The following is a 14,968-nucleotide window of genomic DNA, read 5'->3' as shown; positions in this document are numbered from 1 at the left end:
TTCAATAAAGATATTTTTGTTTTCATGCTTACGCTTTAAAGCACAGGAAAGAATCAAGTTTTTAAGCATATTTAAGCTACCAGGAAAGTGACCAACATCGAAACAGAGAAAAATAGTTTAGTCAGTCCATTAATTATGTTCATATGATCAGGTCTGCAAGATGCATTTAATCAATATATTCTGCCTTGATTAGCCTTATCGAAATACTTGAAACACGGACTTTTATAATGTGAAATTCAGACATGCTTATAAATGACAGTAGCTTTTATTTAGAATCCACAATAGATGAAAAAGCTCTTACTTAAACAAATTGATTTTGAGAACAAGGATGCAAAAAGAAACATAATTCATTCATTTTATAATTGTTCCTCCCTACTGTGGACATTGGCCATTGGCATCTGGTCTTTAACTGTAATCTATGGCTAGATAGAGTCAAGGCCCCAGAGGAATGCTAAGGTGAATTCAAATTGGATAACACTTGAGAATTCCAGTGAAAACAAAGTTGACTGCAATCTAAAACACACTCTTAGACAGACAAAGGAATTGTTATTATAGATTAAATGTATGTCGAAGATAGAGAAGGATTATTGTGTCTGTTTCAGATGTAATTTCATGCCTGAGAATTTACATTGAAGGAAATATGGTCTGGATCCCATTAGCAAAGGCCCTGTTTTGCTGTCAGTTTAATTAAATGGAAACTGCTGGCAAGAGCACTGAGGAGGTTGATAGAAGCAATACTATTTTGTATGTTGGAACAGGAAACTGTTAGGTCTTCCAGTTTGAAAAGGATACAAAAATGAAACCTGTGATTCATTTTTGTTTACAAACTCCCTCCTAGTTTACAATGACCTTAGTGATAAATTAACTGCAATAAGTTATACATAGTGTTCAGGACAATGGCTTGATCCCAAGATATGAAATGCTAATCTCTGATGAAGAAGGTAGAACTTATTTTTATGTGACTTTTCCCCTAAACAATGGATTCTTCAACAAAAGTAATTGTTTCCTTTGGTTTATTTTTCTGCCAGGAGATTGAGAAGAGGGGGGAGGAATGTTGGTTTACTTTTAAAGTGTGTGTGTGTGTGTGTGTGTGTTTATGTGTGTAAGTAAAACAAAAGAAAGAAAAGGGGAAAAAGTAAAATAGAGACCCTGGAACAGTGATTTATCTGTTAAGTGTGTTTGGCATCCTGCCTTTTGGCTGGAATTTTGGAGAGAGAAACATATTTGGTTTACTTTAATGGGCAAAAGCTCTGAACTTCATTTGTAGAAAAAAAAAAAGCATGTTTTCTTTTCCCTTTTTCAGTTCAGTTTATTATATCTTGACATTCTGTCTTGTAATTGAATAGTAATTCTGGATTTAGAGTGGAGAAGAAGGAAATTTGAGTCTGTCCTCCTCCTCCTCCTCCTCCTTATGTTTCAGAGAAAAGGACTAGCTGATCTCAAAGTTTTATCTCTTTTCACAACCACCCTTTGAACTGGCACCAAAAATATAGTGATTGTTTAATTTTGCTGAAACTTTGTAGCTGTTTTTGTACCTTGAACTGTCCTAAGGGTGGTTGTTGTATATGTGTGACTATTCTAATAATGGAAAATCGGTATGTGTTATTAGAAGGAAATTTTCAATTTCAGTTTAAAAAATTGGTAAGCAGTGAAAGTATTCTATATAATACTGTCATGATGAATACGTGACATTGTACATTTGGTAAAACCCATAAAACTGTACAACGTAGAACGTGGGCCGTAATGAAAACCCTGGGTAATGTAGCATATTATTTTACCAGTTATAACAAATGTACCACATGAGAATAAGAGGTTATTTTTTAAAATGTTTTGAAAAAGATACCAGCACCCCGCTCCCTGACAAAGTCAGTGGCATGTATACCTAAATCCAATTTTCCTCCTTAACTTGATGCAACTATTTTATCAATATTATTAATTGAAAATATTTATTGGGTTGTCATTCCCTTGAGAGGTGTGTTGAGGGATTTAATCAATAACAAAAACACAAAAAAATGGGTATGTTATTGCAGATAGTTAAAGATATTTGACCCATCTAACACTGAGGAGGTTATGTGGAGTTGTTTTCTTTCTTTCCACATTTTTTTCTTAATCTTTTTTCATTGTGCTTACATGTTATAATAAAAGTAATGTGTGTTTACCACAGTAAGACACATACAAAGAAACAAAAAAATTTAATTTTCCCATAATGCCATCAATCTGAAATAACTAGTGTTGATATTATTCCCTATTATTCCTGTTTTTTTCCCTGATTCTATGTGAGTTATATTTTATTTATTATACACTTTTATATCATGCTTAAAAAATGTGTTCTTTTACACAGTAGATATTAGTCTGTGGTTTTACCTTTATAGATGAACTTCACTGTATTCCATTATGTAGAAGTGAAATAATTTAAGTTTTCCCTTATTGTTGAGCTTTGGGTTTTTTCCCAGCTTTTGATTATATAAACCTCAGAAACATCTTTGAAGTTATATCATTGTTTGTGTTCTTGATTATTTCCTTAGGATAAATTCCTAGAAGTGGAACTTTTGAAGTCAAAGGTCAAAGCAGAATTCTGAGGTCTTTACTAGTTGTTGGTCAGATTGTAAAGAACATTTTCAGTACAATTAGCATATGGTGTATTCTGAAATTCCCTCGGTGATCGGCATTGCTAAAGCCAATGTAAAATGAATAAATTTGTCATTGAGTTTCAAAAGGAGTTGAGCAAGCTTAGATATAGCCTTCTTGAGTAGCCTTGTACTATGTGTGGAGAACACAAAGATACTCAGATACCCAGAATTTTGTCTCCAGTCCTCAAACTATGAGGAAGGACAGCCCACCTTCAGGAGAGCTCCTAGGCATTCCCTTCTCCACCTTCCAGAACCTTCCACAGTGCGCTTCAGAGGGCCTATATTTGTATGAAGACTTCCAGAAGAAGAGATCATCCCTGCCCTATAGAATGTTCTAGCAGCATTTTATGTGTATGTGTAGGGATTGGGTGTTCTGTGCATTCACAGGTAAATATAGGGCTCCCACATTGGAGAGCTAGCAATGTAATAGGCTAGGACATCTCTGAATGTGTTAACCAGAAAGGCTGTTACAGCCAATGAGCATGGATCTCAGTGATGTCACAATGATGACTTCTAAGGCTCCTGGGTCTTCCTGAAAAAATCACTCAGAACTGGAAGCGTTCATTCCATCTTAGTGGCTTTTCTGAGTGTAACAAAGGCAAGGTTAGGAAAATGAAGTTTTAATAAAAACAGGGCTATATTTTTTTTGCTCTAGATTCCTGAATATCATTATTTTTAGTCACAGTTAAATTAACACACAGACACACACACATGTACACGCACACTCCAGATGCCAGTGTGAAAAATGCAGGGGGCAGGAGGATGCTTTTAATCTTTGCCATTGATTTTCTGTGTATATGGTTTTATCTAAAAAAGTGTGGTTTATCAGCCATTGTGGGGCTGGGCTTTAAGTCCAATAAAAAGCTTTGGTTGGTCTTTAGAAAATAAAATGAGATATTCAGACAGCCAGTTTATTTTAATTTCTTTTCTTTTCCACTTCATGACAGTATTTCAAATAATTAGGTTGATTTATGATCACAGATAGTCTTAAGATGTAGGATGCTTTAACAGAGCAGTGCCGGTTTATTGTATCTGGCCTTATCCAATTATAAAATTGAGTTTAGTCATGTAATGATTCTCTAACTAAAATATCAATCATGGTGAATAGACTTTTGCAATGTATATACTGTGAGGTTATTTCGAGCTTCTCTCTTCCAGGCACCCTCACATCTGAATATGCTTACTTGGCTTTCCTCCTTAGCATGTAAGAACACATGAAACTTTGGCTAAATTTAGCCTCCTGAGTCTAATGCACATGCTTGGTGACAGCAAAAAGGGAGGTTTTGATGACGAGCAGGATATGATAGACTAGAGTAATTATTTCCGCAAGAAAATGAGCATCCTACATTATTTGTACAAATAGCACAAAGTGATTATTTGGCTGTGCTATTGTAATGAAACAATAAAGATCATATTTAATTTAAAGCAGTATCCCCAGGGTCTTCCTTTTATTCAGAGCATTTTTGGCTACTAAAACAAACTTGATTTGCTGCTACAGTTAACAACAGCATTTTAAAGGAGACAGAGAGAGAGAGAGAGAGAAAGGGAGAGAGGGAGGGAGGGAGAGAGGGAGGTAGGGAGGAAGGGAGGGAGGGGGGTGTGAATAGCAAATCTTTTCCTCCATTTCCATTAACTCCAGCATTCCAGAAATCACGATAAGGACATGTGGGACAGAAATGTTGAAATGAGTCGCTTTTGAAATAAGTCGTGTATTTCACTATTCTTTCCATATTGTTCACATAACCGTTTATTTACAATAATTTGAGTAATCTCAGAGTTCCTCTTAAAGGCTTTTTTTGGCCTGGATAAAAAGTGCAGCTTTAAGATATTTCTCCTAAAATAAATTTGAGACGGTCTCATTTATAGTCAGCAGTGCCTTGATTACTTGCAGACACACTGGAAATTTACATGCGCTTTTCTCCTTTATAAAACACTGATCTGTTCATATCATTAGTTCCCTCATGACTAGTGCTTGGCTGCTTGCCAAGAGGTCTAAATCTGTAGTTGTAAATCGTGAGTTGAAATAGCAGAAAGTGGATTTGTAACTTAAAAAGTGTAAACAGTTTGGAAAATGAAGTAATTTTGGAGTATGATTGATTGCCTTGTGATTGTACTTTAAATTAGCCTGGGGTCTCAGGGGCAGATATGTGCTCTAACTGCTTATTATACATTTTCAGTTTTTGAAGGAATAATAGCATTGTTGGTAGGCTTTTAAACAATGTATGCATCTCCTGGAGTGACCTTTTAGGAAATGAATAGTTTTATTGTGTGTCCATTACTTTGCCTGAAACAACATTTTTGAGTTATTAATTTGACTTGTTCTATAAATAAAGAATTCAAAATGCAAAGCAGCTGTGCAACCCAGAGCACAGTATATCACGCTTGGGCTTCACAACCACCGTTTGAGATGGGTAATCCACAGAACAAATGGTTTCTTCAGTGATAAATTAATAATGTTTCTGGAGCCTACAGTTACCAAAGATTAGCCTCGCAGTATTGCAGAAACCAAAAATTATTATTAAAAAGGACAACTGATTAGTTGGCCTTCCAAGGCATTGCAAGTATAGTTGCGCTTTTGCTAAAGGATGTCAATTTCACTGAAGGGCTCAGATAGGTAGGAATAGCACAATGGGAAGTTTCTGGGCAAAATGTAGCAGCTGTGATAGAGCAGAAAGACTTGGAATTGAATAAACCTGAGGCCAGAAGTCTCTGCCTTTGATTTATCAGCTGATTCATTCTAGGCAGGGCACTAAATCTCTAAACCTCTTTTTTCCCCATCAATAAAATGGGTATAAGAATTCCAACCTCATAAAATTGTTTTGAGGTTCACATGAAACAAGATGTGGAAGGGTTTTCTAAGTTTATTATAAAATGCTCCATATTTCATATGTATCCCCTTCATCATTAACCTCATCATTATTACTGTGGATCTTGTGTTATAATACTGGCTTTGGTAACTTTGCTGAGCTGTTGGTTTTGTGAACGGCTCATGGATGCATATTTTAGGCAACTGTCTCCTTCAGTCACTCTTTGTTTTCATAGAGAGACATCTAGAAATAATTTTTGTGTACTAACACTAGAATTCTAGTTTGCTTAATGGAAACAATTTGCCCAACATAGCTCCTTCTTTGTAGTTGTTACTCTTCCTTGTCTAACTCAACATTTCTAGGGGATCATATTTTGTTTCCATATTTAGAGATGGAAATTTTCAGTTCCTTAAGCATTTATTGGAGCTTTTACTACATGTTAGTCACCAGGAATATAGTGGTGAAAGGTATGTAGCCTTTGTTTTGCAAATGTATAAGACTTTAGTTTTCTCAATTATGGAAATGTCTGTATTTGTGTTTTCCAGCAAGGTACAGCTAACTATATGTGGCTATTGACCACTGAAATATAGTTAGTATGACTGAGAAATTGAATTTTTATATATTTATATTTTTGTTTTCTTTTAATTAATATAACTTTAAATAGCCACATGCAGCTAACAGTTATTGTTTTGGCCATCAGCTCCAGAGTAAAGATTTGCTACCACAATTGCTAGATTGGAAGGTGAAGCTGAGTATTTCGTGAACACACAGAAACTAAATTACCCATGTCTCTGTTCTCCTTAATGTAGCACAATGCCCAAACTCAAAAAATTAGTGTGAAGAAGGTCAATGGTAGAAAGAAGAATGGGTTGCTTTTTAGTGTGTATGTTGTTGAAACAGAACTGGTACACACTGATAGGGACAATGAATAAAACACTTAAACAATGCCTGAATCCTGGTGAGCAGGCAAGATGGCACCCTGATAAAACAGCATGGCAGACTGGGAGGAAGGCCCAAGCAAGCAATCTGGAGTATTTTCATTTGGTGAGTGGGAAGCGATTTGGGGGCATCAATGTCCAGTTGATATACTTGCAGGATAAAGATTGAACTACAGATTAAATAACTTCTTGTCTCAAAGGATCGTAAATTAGATAGCACTTCACATTTTCATTTTGAGTTATCTAAATTCAATTGTAACGATGGGACAGAGACTTCCAAATGTACGAGGTGTGAAGTACAGCCAACCAAGACTTGGACATACAGACCATCAGGAGATGCTATATCCAGAGATCTGCAGCACTTGGCAGTGATGCGTCTCTGTAAGCCATCGGGTTCCTCAAAGGCCTTTCTTACTTCCTACATTAGTGAGTTTCCTCTGGGAGAGGAAGCAGCTTTTGGCATTATGGAACAGTTATTTAAATACTTGTGGTGAAAAGTCTAATATTAGAGTGGGAAGAGAGGGACTTTAGACATCATGGGATCCAGCCTCCTTATTTTGTTTTTATTTTTTAAATTCCACATTCCTCATGAGCAATGTAGATCTTACAGAGAGAATTTCACAAGAGTAGACAGGAGAGATGGAGAGAAGGTTGATTTACATCCTATTCTCCATACATAGATGAATGTTATCACTTCTCTCCTTCCCCATCTCTTCAACTGACTCCCCAGTGGAGGTCTCCCCTGCAGTCTTCTCCCTCATAAAGAAGTTCTTTTGCAGAGCTAGGGGCTCAGCTCCTCCAAACTTGCTTTTCCAGATCCAGGCCCCCAGCAAACAAAAGGCTCACCCTTTATCCAGGAGCCGTGTAGGCATAATTTCTAGGGCCCACAATACTTTAGGGACCCACAAAAAGACTTTTATGTATATTAAAATCAGAAGAAAGTATACAATGATTTTTCAAAGAAAATATTATACTATATACTATTTATATATTTGCTTATTCTTGCTAGTTTGTGTCTTTCATTAACTCCTACACTACTACTTGTCCTTTGATTTGTTGAAGCAGGAAGTCAGACAACTTGCCACAATAATGTCTGTCAAAGTAGCTGGTCATAAAAACTCCAGTACCACACTCATCAGAAGGGCACTCGCAGGAGAAGCCACCAATTTTGACATTCTCATCCTCCTTACACTGCATGGCGACAGCCAGCATGATCTCCTTTCTCTTATGCTTATTCTTTCTAGGATGGTGTAATTCTCCCTTTTCTTTGCACCACCATGGGGGTCTCAATATAAGGTGAAGTATGGGCTCCTTTTGAATGTTGTCGTCAAAATGCATCTGTCTTCCAGTCTTCGCTGATCAGGAAGAATTCCTTCATTTCCTGGATCTTGGCCTTTGCATTTTCTATTGTATCTGAGGATTCAACCTATAGAGTAGTGGTCCTCCCGCTGAAGGTTTACACAAAAATCTGCATTTTGGTGCAGCTGTGCATAAGGGATGGCAGATGGGAAAAGAAGAGTCCTGTGCCCTCCATGGATTTCCCAGCACCTCTGCCAAAGGTCCCACATGAAATACCTGACTCGGTGTATTTATTTGACTTTCTATGAAGGCAACCCTGAAAAGTAATTTTCAATGTCTCTCTATGGAAGAAGGGGCCCAGGAGGTGGCAGAGGTGCTTAGAGGCTCATGCAAGTCACAATATGACCATATTTACCTGATCCCACCTTCCCGAGAAGGCAGGGCCCCCCATCAATCACTTTACAGATCAGGAGACTGAAACCCACAGCCACAAACCCAGTGCTGCTCAGTGTTCGTTTTCATTGGCTGCTGCTTCATAGGATGTCACCACAATTTCTTCTTAAAACGATTTATTCCAGGGCCAATTTTTCCCAACCATAATGTAATTATACTTTAATCAATACAAAATTTCCTGTGGAAGAACTGGGAGGGGTGGAGAGGAGAGAAGCCCAGAGAATGTGAATTGTTGTTTATTTGTCTCTCTTAAACAATGTTTCAGGTTAAACCAGCTGCAAATGAAATGAATTGTATTATAACCATCTTGGAAAAATAGCTGCTGATCTCATAAATTCATGGAGCTTCCTGGTTCCAAAGGCCTCTCTTAAAATAATAAAGTGTTCCTGGGCTCAGAAGATACCTGCCTTCACTTAGAGAGCAGAGAGGGAATTAAAATTGCAAAACTAGAATGGGCCCCCTCCTGCTTCCTCCCAGGTCAAAGGTTTTGTGCTGACCCTGGACAAAATGGGAAGCCTCAGGGCTTCCCAGGATAGTGACTCTGGATCCCCATTGCATATGACGCCTGGACCCCCAGTGTCATCACTCAGCTAACAGGTTGCTCATCTGGGGATCTCGGCTCAGCCTGCAGCTCCACTCTTAGCCTGCCTGCATCAGTGAATTCGCCTTTCTGTCATTAGTCTTGGTGTATGCTTCTCTAAGAACTTGTAAGCAGTGACCCTGAATCATGGTCTGTGGACTGACACACAGCTGGGTTCCAGAGTGACCTTGAGATGGTGTATCATCTCTCTAAGCCTCAGTTTTCTCATCTATGAAATGGAAGTAGTAAAAGTATCCCTCATTGGATTGCTGTGGTGCTTAAATATACATTAAAGACTTAGTGCTTATTGGTCTATAGTATGTTCAATAACAGATACAATATTCTGGCAGTGTTCAATAACTGAATACTGACTAGTAGCCTGAGAAATTCCATTTGTTGTTGTTGTTTTTGTTGGTTTGGCATTAAGCATTGTGATGCCTGCGGTGTTAATAAACATCAGGAAGTACGTTTGACGTTTTGCAAACTGGTCCACATCTTACCTGTCCTGTGAGATCTGTTTCCATTGTGACTTGCACTGCAGTGTTGTCAGAGATGAAGCAAGTTCATCAAGTTTAAGATCTCAAAACCTATAATGTGTATCCCTCAATACAGGTCTCTTAACACCTGTCTGTTACATTATGGTGGGCATTCGAGGAGGCATTAAGCAGAACAGAAACACCTGACCTGGGTGTTACTAAATTCCATTATCCTTCTGTCAGATATCCACAGCAGAAGAGACTTTGGTCCTCACCCACCTGAATTTATGAAGGGTTTCACTACCTGTCTTTTTATAGAGTCTTGTTCAAAACAAGTGGCATTTTAAACTGCTTTTCTTTTTGCAGGTTTAGAAATCTTATTTAAATCAATGTAATGAGACACTTTGAACAAAATGTAATCATTCTCACTTCTCCATGTGTTGGAAGAAGCAGTATCACAGTTGGAGAGTTGGGGTTACATTGGCTGGTTATTTTCACACAAACGTGCATCCTGGCTGTGTTCTCCAACTTGTCACAGTGTACCATGTATGTGGGATGTTTTTGTGTCTGTACTAGGTAAATTATACTTAGAAGAGTTAAGAAGACTGTTATTTCAAGGTGATTTTTGAAAGCGGCAGAAACCTCAGACCAAGGGACTGATTCTGTCCCTTTGAGAACAACTGTTCTCAGTCTCCTGTCAAGAAAGGCTATTCTTGAGTTGTGAAGAAGGCTCCTGTGGAGATGGAAATGTAAGTCTCCCTTAAATTATGAGGGGTTATAGGTCAAGGGCATCATCATTTTATCCTTTACAACAGGGATGTATTTACAAATTAGTTCTGAATTGTTTTTCTAAAATATGGGTTTAAAAACTATGTGAGCAAAGATAGAGGAATATATCTCATGTCTTCTAGCAGAAGAAACATGGCCTCTTCATGGTTACTCACAGAGGAGTAACAGGGATACTTACAAAGAGCATTTTAACCAAAGATACCACATAGGGGGGAGTTTTATTGGAAAAGTCTCTTCTAGTGACCTGCGTGTGAGAACATTTGTCTCAGCTCGGAAGTTCCGCTCCACTAGAGGAGTGTGAGAGGTTCTGTGACCTCCAGAAAGGACAGCTCAGAGGCTCCTGCTGTTGTTCTCCAATTGCACACGAGAGGATAAGATTTTATTTCCAGATCTCAAACATGAACTCAGTTATAATAAGAAAGAACCACCCAAGGTGGCAAATTATATTGCTTATTAAGTTAGAAACTGGCCCTTTAGACAGAAAGAGCAAAAGTAACTTTAAATAGTCGGACTGTTGGGCTGAGGATGTGGCTCAGTGGTAAAATCCTTGCCTAGCATGCGTGAGGCCCTGGGTTCAATCCACAGCACCAAAACCAACCAAATAAACAATATGTAGATGACAGTGAATAATGAGACTGATTGGAAGGTGGAGGGACATGGTAGATCTCAGAGCTTCTTTCCTGGCTGCCTCAGATCATGTATTGAGGCTCCTTCCTACACTGCCCATGCGTGTCTCTGACTGAATCCCTGGAATAACTCCTGTTGAAAGTCCTCTGAGTTTCAAGATTTGTGACTGGAGGAAGAAATGGTGTTTTGGGTGTCCCACGTGGCTTGAAATAAGGACCTGAAAGCTTAACAGTCAATAAAAAGAAAGGTGGGGAAAATGAATGCTAATTTTTGGAAAGCTCAGAGCTCAGTCTCTTGGTCCCAGCCCTTTCTTTCCTTCTCCATTTAGAAAAGAAGAATTGCAATGGCTTTGCCTTACAGGGATGAGAGAGAAGGCTGATTTTCTTAAGTCAGAGGAAAGAGACAAACATGGAATTTTTATAACATGTAATATTTGCTGGTATTTAAGTACACTTTGGAGGTATCTTGGCTGGTGTTCAGAGACTGTTGAAATCATCTTGATTGTGAAGAGTCGCTAAATGGAGCTGTTAAATTGTGCTTTACGAATTACATTTAGCTACAAAGTATCAGTTCAGCCTCAGCCTTGTGAATGATCACACCTATTATCTACATGTTCTCTGTCCACATCTCACCTGAGGGAGAAAATCAAATTGGGTTTGAATTTCAGTTGAGGCAAAATATATTAGTCATATCCTTCATCATTAAAAGAGACCTGAGCTGCTTACATGCGCTGGATATGAAGGGCTTGCCCCACTGAAGATGTGGCAAGCCAAGTGCCAGAAATAAGAATGAAAAAGGATGCATTTAAATTGTAGGCGATACAATTGATGGATCCAGCCTCGTTCTGCATGAACCTGGTCATAGTCAGATGGCAGTTTTTAAAAAAAAATCCCTTTTGTTCTAACTATTGCAGTAACCACAGCTTTCAAAATTTCAAACTCAAAGATGAATTTTTTTGAAGCACTTTTTTTTTTCAAAGCTACGCATAAAGCACGGAGCTCTGTGGTATGTGTGGCATTTTAATTCATCATCCTATGGGCCCTGTCATTCCCTTTAGAGCCACCAATGTTCCCATCACCTGGAAACTACTTTACTCTCTTCTCTCTCAATGGTCTATAAGCCAGAGCTTCTTGAAGGCAGGCCCTGCTACGTTTACCAGTGTGGACCCACAGCTGAACGCAGTGTGCAGCCCTAAGTGGGAATGAAGTTTGTTGTATGAACAACTGAAGAATAAGGCATTATTCTCATATGTATAGTTAATTAGATTTACATTGCCTTCCTGGGATCCTGACTTCAAATGCTGGCTGAAATGGCCTCATTCTCCTGGAAGAGACCTGATCAGGACAATAACCATGATGTCACTCATGCTGTTGGAGGAGGCAGGAGGACCTCTGTCAACTCAGAAGAAAGACGATGAAGACTGGGGTCAGGATCTAGCTCTCCTCTGTCCTCCACTCTGTGCCTTCAGGATGAAATGGAAACCCTACCCAATGGCATGGCCCCTGAGGTCCCCTGTTGCCTCAAAGAGTGCCGTGTACTGCAGCTACAGCACTTTAATTCCAGCCTTCTCACTGGACCCTGCCACCTACAGTATTGGGGTCTGGAGGCGCTCTGCTCTACTTTGAGACAGCAGCAGCCAACAGACACAGGTTCTTGGCTCAGATCTCTTCTGTAGTTCTCCATAATAGAGTGACTGCTGCGAAGTCATTAATCTCTTTTTTGGCATCAGTTTTTCCATCTGAAAAATGGTGCTAGTGGTAGTAACCTCCTATAGCATTGTCTTCAGGAGGAGAGAGAAGGTATTCTCTCTCCTCCTGACAGGTATTGGGTGTCTAGTGAATGCTGGTATTTTCCTTTGCCTTGGGAGTTTTTATGTGTCTTTCAAAATTTAGCTTGAGTTTTATTTTCACTATGAAGAGAAAGGACCAAGATTCTGCCGCTTTTGTTTGACTTTTGTCAGGACACTTATTTGTCTATTTGTTCCAATGCCCATCCTCTCTGCTAGGCTATACATCCTTGAAAGGGTGGGTCTTGGGTCTTAGGTCTTACTCTGGGGTCTGAGTAGTCACTGGATGGTGGGCCATTTTGACCTTGAATGCTGTTCGTTTGATGACACACAGGTTGCAGTTTTCTGAGCTTGGTGTATGGGATAAGAAGTGGTTGGTGGGTGTTCATCCCAGGACCCAAAGGGAAAACAATAGAAATAACACCACAGGCTTCACTAAACCTGAAAGGTGCTACCAAAGAGGTCAAAGGCACACAGTTCTGCTAGCGAAGGGTCTTTATGCAATGGTCATCTCTATTTGAAATTATTGATCCACAGAAGGCAAAACAAGTTTTCCTTAGGGGGTTGTTTTAAATATGAGACTGGAAGGGTTCCTGAAACTAGAAGTTTGCTTATCATTAGTAAAATCACAAGGATTCTCAAAGCCATGTCTGTTGGAAGGTCTGTATGAGTTAACTGGGAATATGATGAATCAGCCAGAGTGCTTCTCAGAGATTTGGATCCATGCAGAATGCAGCTGGAATGTAAGGAGAATGGTGTGAGATTTAGTGCCAGATGACCTGTTCACAGGGTGACCTTGGGCAAGTCATTGATTGTGTTGCAAAAAAACTTTATTTATAGAAACCAATGAGCTTTCTGTGTCCTCAATGTTCAAAATGGGCAGCATTCTTGACAGATCTCAAGGGAGATTCTGGAAGGATTAAGTAAATCTAAGCATGTGAAGGGGCTTTATAGATTCTGAAGTGTTTAATAGATGAGTAACGATACTACACATTGTAAACTATTTGTAGTTATAAACTGTTAAGCAGAGTGTGTATTGAGGGAAGGGCGTGGAAGGAGTCGGGCAGTTGATACAGTCAACAGTTGATATGTATTTTGTCCCCAAAATGCGATGAGAGAAATACTAGCTAGTGGAGGTGAGACATAAATGACAAAGGGTAGGGGGCCAGGATTGGGAGGGGAAGGAGAGGATTTCATGGTCAAGTTCAGAAAGGGCAGCAATTCATCTCCTATAGATTAAAATGTCTATTAGCATGTTAAAGTTTCCAAGAACTCCATCTGTGTGACCTTTTGTGAAACTCAGTGGTTTCCCTATTATGACACTCTTCTTCCACATGATGCTTGGAAACATGCTCCCCATTCCCACCAGGAGCTTTAAGTGTTCTTGACATATTTGGGGGAAGAGCCCGCAAAGTAATTATAACACAGGGTATCTCCTGAGTGGTTAGTATGCCACACCTAACTAGTTTTCATTTTTTAACTCATATATCTTCTTAGGAAGTCATCTTTTGGTCATTTTACAGAGAGGAAATCCAAGACTCTCTAAGGTGGTCTTTCCCCATATTACACAGTTGGTAGTTGGCCAACACTAGGCCCTGGCCCTCTGTCATTCACATGTGCTACCTTCTGCACATGCCTGGGCTGTGTGACTCATGCCGTTCCATCTGTCAATGCAATTGATTTTCATGCTCATCATTATACTGGTACTTACGTGTAGCTAGACCGTGGAAGGCAATGTTGTGGACTGTGTGATTTTTAAATGTACAGCCTACTTTGACGGATTTCACCCTATGACCAAGAAAAATGGGTAATTTCTGATTTTAGCTTCAGCACTTCCTGTGGCCCTCTTCCAGGTAGTTCTGGCCTCCTTTTTCATTAAATTCATGATTAACACATCTTACTACAGGATCTTAAAGACACTGCAGTTGCTTCAAACTGGTTTTTCGTTTCTCATTTCACCTTGTTCCCCCAAACTGAAATTCACCATCTATTCTGATTAGGTGTGTTGGAAACACCTGGGGGTTTTTTGTCATGAAGTATCCAGAGACCCAGATCGGACATCCTTATTCACAGCAGGATGGGGACCCAGGATTCTCTATTTAAAACAGGCCCCTCTGTGATTCTGATGCTAAAGGTGCACAGAACACAGGTCCTCTCAGTTTTTGTTGAGCCTCTGAGGTGGGGATATCCACTGAATTACCACTTGCTAGATGGGAACCATAGAGGAGTATTAGTCAAGATGGAGGCATGAAAGAGATTTCCCCTCAGAGAGTTCAACCGATAGGACATTGACAAAGGGAAGACTTATAGGGTTAGGGTGAAAAGAACAAAGGACAGCAGCTGAGGCAAGAGGGGACTCATGAGGTCAGGAAGCAGGTGGAGGAGATGGTGCTACCTGGTGAAGACCAGCATCCTGGAGGAACTGCCCTTGGGTGTGGCCATGACCTGGGGAGCTCTCATAAGCAAGTTGGAAAGAGATAACTGTAACACAACTTCTTTCTTCCCACATCTGATCTCCTGCTGGGTATTTTGTTGGCTGAACTAAGCAGAAGCCAGGCTGTGAGGGAGCCCAATGACATAAAC

At 39.5% G+C, this 14,968-nt stretch overlaps 1 protein-coding gene and 1 pseudogene across 2 annotated transcripts in view; one reads left to right on the top strand and one right to left on the bottom strand.

Moving 5' to 3' along the window:
- Arid5b (AT-rich interaction domain 5B) overlaps nt 1-14,968 on the top strand; it is a 178,745-nt gene that overhangs the window by 58,677 nt on the left and 105,100 nt on the right. The gene's annotated exons all lie outside the window — the stretch shown is intronic.
- LOC124075986 (ubiquitin-ribosomal protein eS31 fusion protein-like) lies at nt 7,413-7,849 on the bottom strand (annotated as a pseudogene).

This window comes from Marmota monax, unplaced genomic scaffold (genome assembly GCF_021218885.2).
Source record: "Marmota monax isolate L192 unplaced genomic scaffold, Marmota_monax_Labrador192_F-V1.1 WCK01_AAM20220418_F8-fsc00019, whole genome shotgun sequence".
Classification (NCBI taxonomy): Eukaryota; Metazoa; Chordata; class Mammalia; order Rodentia; family Sciuridae; genus Marmota; species Marmota monax.
Note: the sequence above shows the minus strand (reverse complement) of the source record. Positions and strands in the feature narration are given on the sequence as shown.